Below are 16,799 nucleotides of genomic sequence, written 5' to 3'. Positions count from 1 at the left end.
CCATAAATGGTTATGAAAAAGCAACGCTTTTACCACACCAAACTTAAAATGTTTGCTCGTCCTCGAGCAAAAGAAGAAAGAAGAGAGTAGAAGAAGAAGAAATGAGGAAGAGGGAGATGGTAGTGTGTTCGGCCAAGAAGGGAAGAAAGGGTGTTTAGGTTGTGGAAAATGAAGGGGTAAAGAGGGGTTTATATAGGAAAGAGGGGGATGAGGGTTCGGCCATTTGAGGGTGGGTTTGAGAGGGAAAGTGGTTTGAATTTGAAGGGTGAGGTTGGTGGGGATTTTATGAAGGATGGATGTGAGTGGTGAAGAGAAAGATGGGATTTGATAGGTGAGGGGTTTTTGGGGAAGAGGTGTTGAGGTGATTGGTGAATGGGGGAAGAAGAGAGAGAGTGATGGTAGGGTCCTGTGGGGTCCACAGATCCTGTAGTGTCAAGGAAAGGCATCCTTGCACCAAATGGCATCAAAATCCACGTTTTGAGCCTTTTCTGGCGTTAAACGCCGGCTGGTGCCCATTCCTGGCGTTTAACGCCAGGTTTTTTACCCTTTACTGGCGTTTAACGCCAGTCTGGTGCCCCTTTCTGGCGTTAAACGCCCAGAATGGTGCCAGACTGGGCGTTAAATGCCCAACAGCTAGCATTACTGGCGTTTGAACGCCAGCTTCTTCTTCTCCAGGGTGTGCTGTTTTTCTTCCTGTTTTTCATTTGTTTTTGCTTTTTTCATTGTTTTTGTGACTTCTTATGATCATCAACCTACAAAAAGATAAAATAACAAAAGAAAATAATTAATTATAAACATTGGGTTGCCTCCCAACAAGCGCTTCTTTACTGTCATTAGCTTGACAGAGGACTCTCATGGAGCCTCAGAGTTGTTCAGAACCGTGTTGGGACCTCCCAACACCAAACTTAGAGTTTGAATGTGGGGGTTCACACCAAACTTAGAGTTTGGTTGTGGCCTCCCAACACCAAACTTAGAGTTTGACTGTGGGGGCTCTGCTTGGCTCTGTTTTGAGAGAAGCTCTTCATGCTTCTTCTCCATGATGACAGAGGGATATCCTTGGGCCTTAAACACCAAGGATTCTTCATTCACTTGAATGATCAACTCTCCTCTATCAACATCAATCACAGCCTTTGCTGTGGCTAGAAAGGGTCTGCCAAGGATGATGGATTCATCCATGCACTTCCAGTCTCTAGGACTATGAAATCAGTAGGAATAATGGTCTTCAACCTTAACCAGAACATCCTCTATAAGTCCATAGGCTTGTTTTCTTGAATTGTCTGCCATCTCTAGTAAGATTTTTGCAGCTTGCACCTCAAAGATCCCTAATTTCTCCATTACAGAGAGGGGCATGAGGTTTACACTTGACCCCAAGTCACACAAGGCCTTCTTGAAGGTCATGGTGCCTATGGTACAAGGTATAGAAAACTTCCCAGGATCTTGCCTCTTTTGAGGCAGTTTCTGCCTAGACAAGTCATTCAGTTCTTTGGTGAGCAAGGGTGGTTCATCCTCCCAAGTCTCATTTCCAAATAACTTGTCATTCAGTTTCATGATTGCTCCAAGGTATTTAGCAACTTGCTCTTCAGTGACATACTCATCCTCTTCAGAGGAAGAATACTCATCAGAGCTCATGAATGGCAGAAGTAAGTCCAATGGAATCTCTATGGTCTCATTTTGAGCCTCAGATTCCCATTGTTCCTCATTGAGGAACTCAGAGGAGATTGGTACACGCCCACTGAGGTCTTCCTCAGTGGCGTCCTCCTCCTTTCTTTCCTCTCCATATTCGGCCATGTCTATGGCTTTGCACTCTCCTTTTGGATTTTCTTCTGTATTACTTGGGAGAGTGCTAGGAGGGAGTTCAGTAACTTTCTTGCTCAGCTGACCCACTTGTCCTTCCAAATTTCTGATGGAGGACCTTGTTTCATTCATGAAACTTTGAGTGGTCTTTATTAGATCAGAGACCATTGTTGCTAAGTCAGAAGTATTCTGCTTAGAACTCTCTGTCTGTTGCTGAGAAGATGATGGAAAAGGTTTACCATTGTTAAACCTGTTTCTTCCACCATTATTATTGAAACCTTGTGAGGTCTCTCTTGATTCTTCCATGAGAGATTTGGGTGATTTCTCCATGAAGAATTATAGGTGTTTCCATAGGGTTCTCCTAGGTAATTCACCTCTTCCATGGAAGGGTTCTCAGGATCATAAGCTTCTTCTTCAGATGAAGCATCCTTAGTACTGTTTGGTGCATTTTGCATTCCAGACAGACTTTGAGAAATCAAATTGACTTGTTGAGTCAATATCTGTTCTGAGCCAATATGGCATTCAGAGTGTCAATCTCAAGAACTCCTTTCTTCTGACTAGTCCCATTGTTCACAGGATTCCTTTCAGAAGTGTACATGAATTGGTTATTTGCAACCATTTCAATCAATTCTTGAGCTTCTGCAGGCGTCTTCTTCAGATGAAGAGATCCTCCAGCAGAGCTATCCAAAGACATCTTGGATAGTTCAGAGAGACCATCATAGAAGATACCTATGATGCTCCATTCAGAAAGCATGTCTGAGGGACATCTTCTGATTAATTGTTTGTATCTTTCCCAAGCTTCATAGAGGGATTCTCCATCCTTCTGTCTGAAGGTTTGGACTTCCACTCTAAGCTTACTCCATCTTTGTGGTGGAAAGAACTTTGCCAAGAAGGCATTCACTAGCTTTTCCCAAGAGTCCAGGCTTTCTTTAGGTTGGGAATCCAACCATATTCTAGCTCTGTCTCTCACAGCAAAAGGGAATAGCATCAGTCTATAGACCTCAGGGTTAACCCCATTAGTCTTGACTGTGTCACAGATTTGCAAGAACTCAGCTAAAAACTGATGAGGATCTTCCATTGGAAGTCCATGAAACTTGCAATTCTGTTGCATTAGAGAAACTAATTGAGGCTTAAGCTCAAAGTTGTTTGCTCCAATGGCAGGGATAGAGATGCTTCTCCCATAGAAATCAGGAGTAGGTGCAGTAAAGTCACCAAGCACCTTCCTTGCATTGTTGGCATTGTTGTTGTTTTCGGCGGCCATTTGTTCTTCTTCCTTGAAGAATTCGGTCAGGTGCTCTAAAGAGAGTTGTGCCTTGGCTTCTCTTAGCTTTCGCTTCAAGGTTCTCTCAGGTTCAGGGTCAGCTTCAACAAGAACGCCTTTGTCTCTGCTCCTGCTCATATGAAAGAGAAAAGAAACAGAAAGTGTGGAATCCTCTATGTCACAGTATAGAGATTCCTTGAGATGTCAGAGGAAAAGAGAAATAGAAAGAAGAAGGAGAAGGAGAATTCGAACTTTTCTTAGATAAGGTTCGAATTGTGCATTAAGAAGGAGTGGTACTCCATAAATAGAAGGATGTGGGAAGGAGGGAAGTAATTTTTCGAAAATTAGTTAAAATATTTTGAAAACATTTTTGAAAAACACTAATTGATTTTCGAAAATAAAAGTGGAAAAGAAATCAAGTGATTTTTGAAAAAGATTTTTAAATTAGAAGTCAAAAAGATTTGATTTAAAACTATTTTGAAAAAGATGTGGTTAAAAAGATTTAATTGAAAAGTTATGGTTTTAAAAAGATGTGATTGAGAAGATATGATTTGAAAACAATTTTAAAAGATATGATTTGAAAACACTTTGAAAAGATATGATTTGAAAAAGATTTGATTTTGAAAAACTAAGAAAATTGATTTGAAAACAAAATCTTCCCCCTAGCACCATCCTGGCGTTAAACGCCCAGAATGGTATACATTCTGGCGTTTAACGCCCAAAATGCACCCTTTTTGGGCGTTAAACGCCCAACCAGGTACCCTGGCTGGCGTTTAAACGCCAGTCTGCCTTCTTCACTGGGCATTTTTGAATGCTCAGCTTTTTCTGTGTAATTCCTCTGCAGTATGTTCTGAATCTTCAATTCTTTGTATCATTGACTTGAAAAGACACAAATTAAAAATATTTTTGGATTTTTAATAATCAAAATGCAAAATGAATCAATTAACCATGCATGCAAGACACCAAACTTAGCAGTTTGTATACTACTGACACTAACAATATGAAAATGCATATGAGACACACAAAATACTTCAAGTCAATAGAATTCAAAGATCAAAACAAAGAAATATATGCATGGATTCGAAAATTATAACAAAAACATGCATTTGACACCAAACTTAGGATGAGACACTGAACTTAAGCAAGAAACATCAAATATTTTTGGTCTTTTTGATTTTGTGATTTTTTTGTGTTTTTCGAAAATTAAGTAGGAAAAGGTATCAAAATTCTCAATGAGAATTCCAGAAATCAGTGCAATGCTAGTCTAAGACTCCGGTCCAGGAATTAGACATGGCTTCACAGCCAGCCAAGCTTTCAAAGAAAGCTTCGGTCCAAAACACTAGACATGGCCAGAGGCCAGCCAAGCCTTAGCAAATCACTGCTCCAAAAGCAAGATTGATAAGAAATCAACAAGTTCTTGTGGTGATAAGTTGAAACCTCGGTCCAATGAGATTAGACATGGCTTCTCAGCCAGCCAGATTTCAACAAATCATCATGAAACTCTAGAATTCATCTTCAAGAATTTCGAAAAAAATAATACCTAATCTAAGCAACAAGATGAACCGTCAGTTGTCCAGCCTAAACAATCCCGGGCAATAACACCAAAAACTTGATGTTGTTGCCGGATCTTGGCACTGATGTTACCAAAAGCTTGCTCAAAACTTGAACAATCCCCGGCAACGGCGCCAAAAACTTGGTGCGCAAAATTGTGAACAATACTTTTTCACAACTCAAATAATCCCCGGCAACGGCGCCAAAAACTTGGTGCACGAAATTGCAATAACACTTTTGCAATCCCGCACAACTAACCAGCAAGTGCACTGGGTCGTCCAAGTAATACCTTGCGTGAGCAAGGGTCGATCCCACGGAGATTGTCGGCTTGAAGCAAGCTATGGTTATCTTGTAAATCTTAGTCAGGATATCAGAAATTATCAGGATTGATTGTAAGAAGCAAAAGAACATGTAATGGTTACTTGTACTGCAGTAATGGAGAATGGGTTGAGGTTTGGAGATGCTCCATCTTCCGAATCTCTGCTTTCCTACTGTCTTCTTCATCAAACACGCATGTCTCCTTCCATGGCAAGCTCGTGTAGGGTCTCACTGTTGTCAGCAGCTACCTCCCATCCGCGCAGTGAAAGCTAATGCACACACTCTGTCACAGTGCTGCCAATCACCGGTTTGGTTCCCTCCCCTACCGGAATAGAATCACTCTTTTGCGTCTGTCACTAACGCCCAGTAGGTTACAGGTTTGAAGCACGTCACAGTCATTCAATCATTGAATCCTACTCAGAATACCACAGACAAGGTTTAGACCTTCCGGATTCTCTTGAATGCTGCCATCAGGTCCTGCCTATACCACGAAGATTCCGATTAAAGAACCCAAGAGATAACTACTCAATCTAAGATAGAACAGAGGTGGTTGTCAGGCACGTGTTCATGGTTGAGAATGATGATGATTGTCACGGATCATCACATTCATCCGGATTAAGAACAAGTGTTATCTTAGAATGGAAGCAAGCATGATTGAATAGGAAACAGTAGTAATTGCATTAATCCATCAAGACACAGCAGAGCTCCTCACCCCCAACCATGGGGTTTAGAGGCTCATACTGTGGAAAGAATGTGTACAAAATGTTATGAGGTCATAAGGTCTAGGCATGGCCGAATGGCCAGCCTCCCAATGATCTAAGATAGCATAAAACTCAAAGATAGCTACCAAGATGTCTAGATATCCTTAATACAATAGTAAAAGGTCCTACTTATAGAAAACTAGTACATAGATGAGTAAATGACATAAAAATCCACTTCCGGGCCCACTTGGTGTGTGCTTGGGCTGAGCAATGAAGCTTTTTCGTGTAGAGACTCTCCTTGGAGTTAAACGCCAGCTTTAGTGCCAGTTTGGGCGTTTAACTCCCAATTAGGTGCCAGTTCCGGCGTTTAACGCTGGAATTTCTTGAGGTGACTTTGAACGCCAGTTTGGGCCATCAAATCTTGGGCAAAGTATGAACTATTATATATTGCTGGAAAGCCCAGGATGTCTACTTTCCAACGCCATTGAGAGCGCGCCAATTGGGCTTCTGTAGCTCCAGAAAATCTATTTCGAGTGCAGGGAGGTCAGAATCCAACAGCATCTGCAGTCCTTTTGAGTCTCCGGATCAGATTTTTGCTCAGGTCCCTCAATTTCAGCCAGAAAATACCTGAAATCACAGAAAAACACACAAACTCATAGTAAAGTCCAGAAAAGTGAATTTTAACTAAAAACTAATAAAAATATACTAAAAACTAACTAGATCATACTAAAAATATACTAAAAACAATGCCAAAAAGTATACAAATTATCCGCTCATCAAGTTGTCATCATCAAGAACTCATCAATGGCTAAGAATCCTTTTTGGAGTGCAAGTCAAGATGGAAGGCCCGGATTGATGAAGATTGGTGACAAGGGAAGACACAAAGGTAATTATATATTGGGTTTTAGATACGGTTTCCTCTCCTCTCTCTCTAGCCAAACCGGTTTTTGCTTGAAGAAGAAGAAGATTAGCTCGGTTCAAGAGTTTCAACCTTGGAGGCTTCCCCTTCTATAAATAAGGGAGAACAGTCAGGGCTTGAAGTAAGGAAAAGAGTAAAAAGCACAGTTTTCTTATAGCTACCCAAGCTAACAGAAGTTCTTCTCCTTTAATGTTCTTCATTTTGTATTTTTCTGTTTAATTTTGTCTGTCTTGAGTCTTATGAAAAAAGGCAAACAGTGAGGTTTGTTAAAAAAGCCATAGAGCAGAAAAAGGCAGAGTGCACAAAATTAAAAGAAAAAGCCATAGATGTCCTTAGAGGTCCTTTGTACGTCTGTGTTGTGTTTCATGATTCTGTGGGAATCCCTTTGCAAGTTGGGTTAGCACTTAGCAGTTGAAAGCTTGGTAGGTTACCAAGTCAAGTTCAGGATTGGGGTTAGATTCTGGACTTGTCCCGGATAGGAAGGGTAGTTCCTAGGGAGAATTAGTGTATGTAGTCATGATGATTATAGTTAAATTCCATCATTGTTGTGATGTTGACTGGATGTAGGCTGCATTGCACTTGGCAGCTGAACCAGGATACTTCATGGTGTGATTTTCTCTCTTTTTTCTACTCCATTTTCTGTTTCTGCTGCATAGGAGATAAAACTGAAAAATATCTCTTGCCGAGTTATGAAAAAAAAAAAGTCTCATGGCTAGGTACGAGACAAAGCAAAAAGTCTTTAGAAGTTATTTCAAAGGCCAGCAAGTGTTACAAGCAAAAAAGGGGACTAAGATTCAACCTCCCTTCTCTTAGCCACTGATAACCATCAACAACTAAACCCTTCTTCATCGGGTTAGGGAGCTCTGTTGTAATTCAATAGATCAATAATAGTTTTCATTTTCCTTCCTCTTTCTTTTCTCTTGATTTGCTAGATAGCTTTCAATCTTCATCCAATTGAACAATTGTCTTGGAAGAGAAATTGTTCATATTTGGATTTTCTCTGAACTATGGAAGAGGAATGAAAAAATTATGCTAGAAATGCTTTATCATGTTGGACTGGGTTGGGGTTTGGATAGATACCGTGAAATGTAATCCTACCAATACTTTGATCTAGAAAATCATGTGGTATAATCAATGATCGTACTTCATCTCTTCCCATGAGCAAATAGATCAAGGAATTAGGCAATTGTTCAAGCTTAGAGAGATTGGATTGCCAAGGAATTGGGGTCCAATCACCTAAGATTTCCAAGAGATCAATGAACTCATTGATTGAGGAAGAGATGAAAATGAACTTGATCCGGAGAATATAACATCTCCTAAGCCTAATGAGCTTCCCCACTTCTGATCTCACCCATTCTCTTTAATTCTGTTGTTTACATTTATGCTGAATCATTCCCAATCCCATTTAAGTTTATACAATTTAATTTCTGCTCTTACATTCTGCAATTTAGCTTTTGTTATTTACATTTTACTTTTCTGGCTAATTTAATTTCTGCAATTCTCAATCCAAATTTGGCTCAGTTCAACTAGAACACTCCTCTAATTAAAGTTGCTCAACCAATCAATCCCTGTGGGATTCGACCTCACTCTATTGTGAGTTTTTACTTGGCGAAAATTTGGTATACTTGCCAAGGGAAATTTGTTGATGGACAAGTTTTCGTGCATCAAGTTTATGGCGCCTGACATGCGGAAATTCACCGATTAAGAATTTACAATGAACTGGCGTTGCGAGTACAGCTCTTAACCAATGAGGATTCCGTGTATCAGTTTAGAAAGGGGTTGTCACAATTTTAGAATAAAAATACTGGGAGTAGAAGTCCCAGGTCGTCTCCTAACGAGTTGCTAAGAGAATGCTATTTTACTGATTAGGGGTTTTCTAAAAAAATTGGAGTTTGGGGAATAGAAGATTTAATGATGGTAAATTAAAGCAATGTAAATTAAAGCGATTTATATATTCAAAATAAAAGCCTTGATCGGGGGGTAGATTAATTGGAGGTTCTATCCTTATTGGATTATCCCAAGTGACGTAGCAAGAGGTTGTTGTTTTCACCTAGTTAACCCTTACTAAATAAAAAAAAGTCAAATGATTGAGCTAACTCTTATTCACAAGTCCTAATCCTCTCCTTTGGGAAGGATTATCGTTAGTGCCTAGAGAGTTAACCAACAAATTCCAATTTAACTAATCACTTGAGCATTCCAATTCAAGGGTCTCCTTTTTAATCAACCCCCAAGTCAAGATGGGAGTTTACTCCATTGACATGAATATTACGTTCACAGGCATAAAAAGGGAATAAGAAGAAGAAATGATAAATTGAATAATAACTAAGAATGGATTAAAAGTAAAAATAATTCTTCGCATTAATAAATCCCAAAAATCATAAACATACGTATCTGAACAGGGTAAATGGGAAATTTAAAAGAGTAAAGGAATAAGGAAACAAACTAGAATAATAAAGCTTCACGGAGGTAGTAATTCTTCTCAATATCCCAAATCAAAAGCATAAAACTCTAAGAACTATGAATGTGAGGAACCCTAGAGAAGGTAGTAGTATTCTCTCAAAGATTCCAAACTAAAACTAAAAACTATCCGAATGAGAATGTGTCTTGAGTCTCAGCTTGTCCCCCGGCTCTAGTCTGTGTTTCTGGGCCAAAAACTGGGTCTAAATTTGGCCCGAAATCACCCCTAGCATTTTTCTCTAACTACTGTACGTCGTAAATGCCATGCGTGCACACCAGGTGTGCGTGCACGTCGATTGTCCTTTTTTCCTGTTGCGCGTACGCGCTAGGTGCACGTGCGCGTCGAGGTGTGAGTGTGCTAATATGCGCGTGCACGCCTAATGCGCGTCCGCGTCACCCCTTGCTGGTTAGCTCCTTTGTTTCCTTGTGTTCTCCAAGTCATTCCTGCCCTATAAAGCTTGAAAACACTTAACGCATAGATCACGGTATCGAATGGTATAAAGGGGAATTAAAAATACATCTTTTAAAGGCTTAGGAAGCAAGTTTTCAACCATAGAACAAAATTGGGAAGAAATTGTAAAATCATGCAAATTGTATGAATAAGTGTGAGAATAGTGGATAAAATCCACTCAATTGAGCATAAGATGTATCACAAAATAGTGGTGCGTCAAATTCCCACACTTAAACATTAGCATGTCCTTATGCTAAGCTCAAGGAGATTAAGGGAATAAATGGGGGAAAAGTAAGACTCATGAAATGCAACCTCTATATGAATGCAACTATATGATGAAATGTCTATACCTACTTGGTTAAGGAAATGAACATGTTCTCCAAGAAAATTAAAATATGATTCCACTAACTCAAATCACACAATAAAAGATAAGTAGACTTGTGAGAAGATAGCTCATGAAAGCAGGGAACATAGAGTCAAGCATTGAACCCTCAATGGAAGTGTATATGCACTCTAATCACTCAAGTGTATAGGGTAATCCACTCTAGTCTCTTCTATTCATGCGTTCTAAATTTTGTTCTTCATCTAACCAATCAATAAATATTTAGTGCACACATATATCATGAGGTCTTTTTCAAGGTTGTAATGGGGCTTAGGTAAGTGTGAGGATACATGTATGGCCAAGTAAGCTAAGGATTGAATCCTTGATTAACCTAAGTTTCCATCTAACGCACACACATTCCCTATGCTTCTAAAATCATGCTTAACTACCCATAGTTTTAGTTTCCGGTTTTTCACCTACTCATGTATTGAAATGTTCTTCTATTTTATCTCACATGCATTGATCTTTTTATCGAACTTAACATTGGGGTGCTTTCATTCCCCTAAATTGGAATATATATATATATATATATATATATATATATATATTATAGAAATAAACATAACATTTCAATGCATATGGTTTTTCTGGTTTCATATGAGTACGCACTCAAATTTCCTATATTTAAATAAAGTGAAAACACAACACCTTCCTATTAACCCAGGTTCCCCACAATTCCTCACACTTAGTTGATACACAATCTCTATCTTAAGCTAACCAAAGATTTAATTGGGGTAATTAATTATTTTTCTGCTTAAGGTTAGTGATGTGGTAACATATAGAACAAATGGGGATTAAAAGGCTCAAAATGGTAAAACAAAGGTAAATGGAATGGTAGGCCATTTGGGATAGTGAGCTAAATAACAAATGATGGCCTCAATCACACATATGCATGAATACATCAAATAATGGACATATAGAGTGGAACAAACCACAGATTGCAATCATAGAGGAGAGAAAACACACAAGAATAAAAATAATAGTTAAATAATGTAACCATATAACTAAGCTCAAAATCTCACAGGTTGTGTGTTCTAGCTCTAAACCATGTTCCAAATTACAACCTTCAAACAAGTTTAACATAGAATTTTAATTTGAATTAGTGAAATTTTTGAAAAATAGGGTCTTGAAAAGAAACTTATTATTTTTCAACCAAGTAGCACATGCATGCAAACACTTATTACTATGCAATCTATACTATCTAACACAGAAAACTAACCTATTGGTGTTAAGAAAAAGCAATTACCGTCCTCGGTGCCATCAGTCAGGAACAAAGGGGGGCTCGTAACAGCATCTCCACAGTCGGGGTCATCATGGATCCCGGTGCTGGTAGGTGAAGTGGAGTCCGGAGTGTCTGGTTTTTCGTCAGGTGGATGGTTTCCAACAAGCAGCTCCTTGAGGTATGTAAATCGGCGATTATTATGGCGCTTGATCAGTGGATAATTTATACGCTTTTTGGCGTTGTTTTTAGGTAGTTTTTAGTGTGTTTTGGTTACTTTTTAGTATATTTTTATTAGTTTTTATGCAAAATCACATTTCTGGACTTTACTATGAGTTTGTGTATCTTTCTGTGATTTCAGGTATATTCTGGCTAAAATTGAGGGACCTGAGCAAAAATCTGATTCAGAGGCTGAGAAAGGACTGCAGATGCTGTTGGTTTCTGACCTCCCTGCACTCAAAGTGCGTTGGAAAGTAGACATCTTAGGCTTTCCAGCAATGTAAAATAGTCCATACTTTGCCCGAGATTTGATGGCCCAAACTGGTGTCCAAACGCCCACCAAAGACCCTTTTCTGGCATAAAATGCTGGAACTGCCACCAGAACTGGAGTTAAACGCCCAAACTGGCACCCAAGCTGGCATTTAACTCTAAGGATGGCCTATGCACGTGAAAGCTTCAAAGCTCAGCCCAAGCACACACTTAGTGGGCCCCGGAAGTGGATTTTTGCACTATTTACTCATTTTCTGTAAACCTAGTTTACTAGTTTAGTATAAATAGCACTTTTTACTATTGTATGAGGGTCTTCTTTTGGAACCCTTGAGCTTTATGATCATCTTTGGGGAGGCTGACCATTTGACCATGCCTAGACCTTTTTCTCTTAGGTATTTTCATCGGTGGAGTTTCTACAACTCATAGATTAAGGTGAGGAGCTCTGCTGTTCCTTATAAATTAATGCAAGTACTATTGTTTTTCCTTCAATTCACGCCTACTTCTTCTCCAAGATATACTCTTGTACTTAATTCAGTTAAGTCAGACTGAAGGGGTGACCCGTGACAATCACCCACTATCTTCAGTACTCGCTTAGCCAAGATACGCGTGCCTGGCAACCACAAAGCGGTCTACATGATGTTCAACGTCGTCATTGGACGCCAGCGGGAGTATACTCTCTTGGGTCTCTGATCCACAGATTTGCATCGTCTCTCCTGACAACAGAGCATCCGACCCTATTTTTAGGATCTTCGTGGTATAGCCTAGAATCAATAGATAACATTCCTGAGATTCGGAAAGTCTAAACCTTGTCTGTGGTATTTCGAGTAGGATCTGGGAAGGGATGACTGTGAGGAGCTTCAAACTTGTGAATGTTGGGCGCAGTGACAGTGTGCAAAAGGATCAATGGATCTTATTACGACACAAGTGAGAACCGACAGATGATTAGCCCTACGGTAGCTGTGCCTGGTATTTTTCATCCGAGATGAGAAATTCGACAGTTGATTAGCCGTACAGAGATCGTAGCCGGACCATTTTCACTGAGAGGATCATACAGCTTGCCATGGAAGGGAGCATGTATGATTGGATGAAGACAAAAGGAAAGCAGAGGTTCAGAAGCAACAAAGCATCTCCAAACGCTTATCTGAAATTCCCACCAATAAATTACATAAGTATCTCTATGTTATTTTCCATTTTATCTATCTTTTAATTATCAACACCTCATTTTCTGTAAACCTAGGTTACTAGCTTAGTATTTAAACAACTTTTTGAGATTTATTTTGCACCTGATGACATTTTAGATCTGAACTTTGTACTCTTTGACGGCATGAGTCTCTAAACTCCATTGTTAGGGGTGAGAAGCTCTGCAGCATCTCGATGAATTAATGCAATTATTTCTGTTTTCTATTCAAACACGCTTGTTTCTATCTAAGATATTCATTTGCACTTCAATATGAAGAAGGTGATGATCTGTGACACTCATCACCATTCTCAACCTATGAATGCGTGCCTGACAACCACCTCCGTTCTACATTAGATTGAATGAGTATCTCTTGGATTCCTTAATCAAAGTCTTCGTGGTATAAGCTAGAATCCATTGGCAACATCCTTGAGAATCCAGAAAGTCTAAACCTTGTCTGTGGTATTCCGAGTAGGATTCAGGGATTGGATGATTGTGACGAGCTTCAAACTCACGAGTGTTGGGTGTAGTGACAGACGCAAAAGGATCAATGGATCTTATTCCAGCATGAGTGAGAACCGACGGATGATTAGCCGTGCGGTGACAGCGCACCTGGACCATTTTCACTGAGAGGACGGATGGTAGCCATTGACAACGGTGATCCACCAACACACAACTTGCCATAGAAGGAACCTCGCGTGCGTGAAGAAGATGACAGTAGGAAAGCAGAGATTCAGAAGACAAAGCATCTCCAAAATTCCAACACATTCTCCATTACTACGTAACAATTACTAATTTCATGCTCTTTTACTTCTTACAATTGAAACTAAAGAACCCTATTGGTATCCTGACTAAGAATAATAAGATAACCATAGTTTGCTTCAAGCCAACAATCTCCGTGGGATCGAGCCTTACTCACGTAAGGTATTACTTGGACGACCCAGTGCACTTGCTGGTTAGCTGTGCGGAATTACATAGTGTGAGTGTAATTTTCGTGCACCAACAACCACGTTTGTATTGACAATTATATTCAATCAATAAAAAATAGCAAGGGTTTTGTGCAAAATAGGCAGTTGAGTAGAAGAATAGAATAATTAAGAATTCACAACGCCATATGAATTTTTCACAAACACGTGGTATGCATGTAAAATATGCTAGGGAAGGTATGAAATCCAACATGCAAGCAATCTGAAAATTGATATGAATTGTCAAATCACTCTCTAATATATCCACAAAAAAATATAGAAGAAACAATCACCCATTTAAATTTCTAACACCAACTAAAAGTAAGCAAAAAGACTAGGAAAAATAATAAGAAGGAAAAAAGGAGAGTAGGAGGAAAGAACCATTAGAAGAAGATGAAAAGAGAGAGGTAATGGAAGATGTGAGTGAGAAAGAAGTAAGAGGAGAAGAAGAAGAAAAAGAAGATAGAAAAGATAGAATAAGAAGAAGATAGAAAAGATAGAAGAAGAAGAAGAAGAAGAAGAAGAAGAAAGAAGAAGAAAGGAAGAAGAAAGAAATTAGGAATGGGAAAGAGAGAATAAGGATTTGGGAGGGAGAGAGAATGAAAACTGGGCAGCGCACTAAGTGAGTGATGCGGCGCAACCGACGCGAACACGCACTGCGTGCGTTCACGCGAGTTGCAAAAGAGGGAAGGGACGTGGAGGCGTCGACTACGCTTACGCGTGACCGAAGCAGTGCCTCTAGCGCGAGGCCAGCACCGCGCACGTGGAACTCACTGTAACTTTCGCAGTGGGGCAAAATTTCAATCGACGCGTGCGCGGCATGTACGCGCACGCGTGGATTGCCAAGTGGTGAAAAGGACGCGTACGCGTGGGTCAATTTGTGCTTCTAGCATGAACCCAGTGCGAGGCCAGCACAACTTTCGGCCAAAGCACTCAGTTACGCTGCTTTCCAGACGCACGCGTACACGGTAGGGGTGCCTACACGTGGGTGAGTCGGGCGTGAAGCCCCCTCCTGCGCGCCTCCAGCCTAAGTTTCTATAACTTGTGGATCAATTTCAACCCTGCTCTTTTACTTCTTACAATTGAAACTAAAGAACCCTATTGGTATCCTGACTAAGAATAATAAGATAACCATAGCTTGCTTCAAGCCAACAATCTCCATGGGATCGACCCTTACTCACGTAAGGTATTAATTGGACGACCCAGTGCACTTGCTAGTTAGTTGTGCGGAATTACATAGTGTGAGTGTAATTTTTGTGCACCAAGTTTTTGGCGCCGTTGCCGGGGATTGTTTGAGTTTGAACAACTGACGATGAATCTTGTTGCTTAGATTAGGAAAATTTTGTCTTTTAGGTCAGAGTCTTTTATTTTCTTTTCAAAAATTTTTCAAAAATATTATTTTTCTTTATTGATTTTTAGTTTTTCTGTGAGTTTAGTGTCATGTTCTAAGTTTGGTGTCAATTGCATGCTTTTCTTTGTCTTTCAATTTTCGAATTGCATGTTCTTGTTCTTCCTTGATCTCCAAGTTGTTCTTGTTAATTTTTCTTGTTTGATCTTTAGTTTTCTTGTTCTGTGTCTTTTCTTGTTTTTCTTGTGCTTTTTCAAAATATCAGTTTTCAAAAAAATTTTATTTATTAAATACCTTACTAAAACACGTTAAATTTATAGCTCAATTGGCTAGAGCGTTGTGCTTATGTTCTTGGTAATTGGCTATCTTCTTTTTAAAACGTTTTCAAAAATAATTTTTCTTTGATTAAATCTTGTGCCAAACTTTAAGTTTGGTGTTTTCTTGTTAATTTTTCTTTAGTTTTTGAAAATTTTATTTTGGTTTTCTAAAAATTTTATGTTTGGTGTTCTATCTTCATGTTCTTGTTGTTCTTGTGAGTCTTCAAAGTGTTCTTGAGTCTTCCTTGTGTCTTGATCTAAAAATTTTTAAGTTTGGTGTTCCTTGGTGTTTTCCCTCCAAAATTTTCGAAAACAAGGAGCATGAGATCTAAAAATTTTAAGTTGTGTGTCTTTTGTGTGCTTTTGTCTTTCATCATAAAATTCAAAAATAAAAAATATCTTCTCTAACTATTTTTGAGCGAATATTTCGAAATTATTTTAAAAAAAATTCATATTTCAATTTCAAAATTTTATCTTATCATATCTTAGTTGTCAAGTTTTTAAAAATCATATATTTTTCAAAAATATCCTAACCACTTTCTCTCTTTTCACTTTTTTGAAAATCCTCATAAAATATTTTCAATTTTTTTAATATAATAAAATAAAAAAAATAAGTCCACATCATCTCCCTTTCTCCATCATGAACCTAAGAGAAAGGAACAGTCCAGAAGGACTCTGGGGTCATATGCTAATCCCACTACTGCTTCATATGGGAGTAGTATCTGTATACCCTCCATCGGAGTCAGTAGCTTTGAGTTGAATCCTCAGCTCATTATCATGGTGCAGCAAAGTTGCCAGTATTCTGGTCTTCCACAGGAAGAACCTACAGAGTTTCTGGCACAGTTTTTACAAATTATTGACACAGTACATGATAAGGAAGTAGATCATGATGTCTACAGATTGTTACTGTTTCCATTTGTTGTAAAAGACCAAGCTAAGAGGTGGTTAAATAACCAACCTAAGGTTAGCATAAGGACATGGAAACAGCTGTCAGAAAAATTCCTAAATCAATATTTCCCTCCAAAATGGATGACACAGCTAAGGCTGAACATCCAAGGCTTTAAACAAGAAGATGATGGATCCCTTTATGATGCCTGGGAGAAATACAGAGAGATGCTAAGAAAATGCCGCTCTGAAATGTTTTCAGAGTGGGTGCAGTTAGACATCTTCTATTATGGGCTTACAGAGAAAGCTCAGATGTCTTTGGACAACTCAGCTGGTGGATCTATACACATGAGAAAGACAATGGAAGAAGCTCAAGAGCTCATTGATATAGTTGCCAGAAATTAGCATCTGTAACTAAGTAGTGAGTCTTCCATGAAAGAAGAGGCTAAAACAGTAACGGCTGAACTCAGTCCTGCAGAACAAGTTACTGAATTCAATCAGCAATTAGATTTTCTAACAAAACAGCTAGCCGAATTCAAGGAGATACTATAGGACACAAGAATGG

The 16,799-nt window shown here is 39.1% G+C and overlaps 1 non-coding gene across 1 annotated transcript; it reads left to right on the top strand.

Moving 5' to 3' along the window:
• Positions 1–2,542: 2,542 nt before the first annotated feature.
• On the top strand, positions 2,543–2,650 carry LOC130938371 (small nucleolar RNA R71). The gene has a single exon (XR_009069539.1). It is a non-coding gene; the product is annotated as a small nucleolar RNA R71 (small nucleolar RNA).
• The last annotated feature ends 14,149 nt before the right edge of the window (positions 2,651–16,799 follow it).

Source organism: Arachis stenosperma, chromosome 6, assembly GCF_014773155.1.
Source record: "Arachis stenosperma cultivar V10309 chromosome 6, arast.V10309.gnm1.PFL2, whole genome shotgun sequence".
Classification (NCBI taxonomy): domain Eukaryota; kingdom Viridiplantae; phylum Streptophyta; class Magnoliopsida; order Fabales; family Fabaceae; genus Arachis; species Arachis stenosperma.
This window is presented reverse-complemented; position numbering and strand designations above follow the sequence as displayed.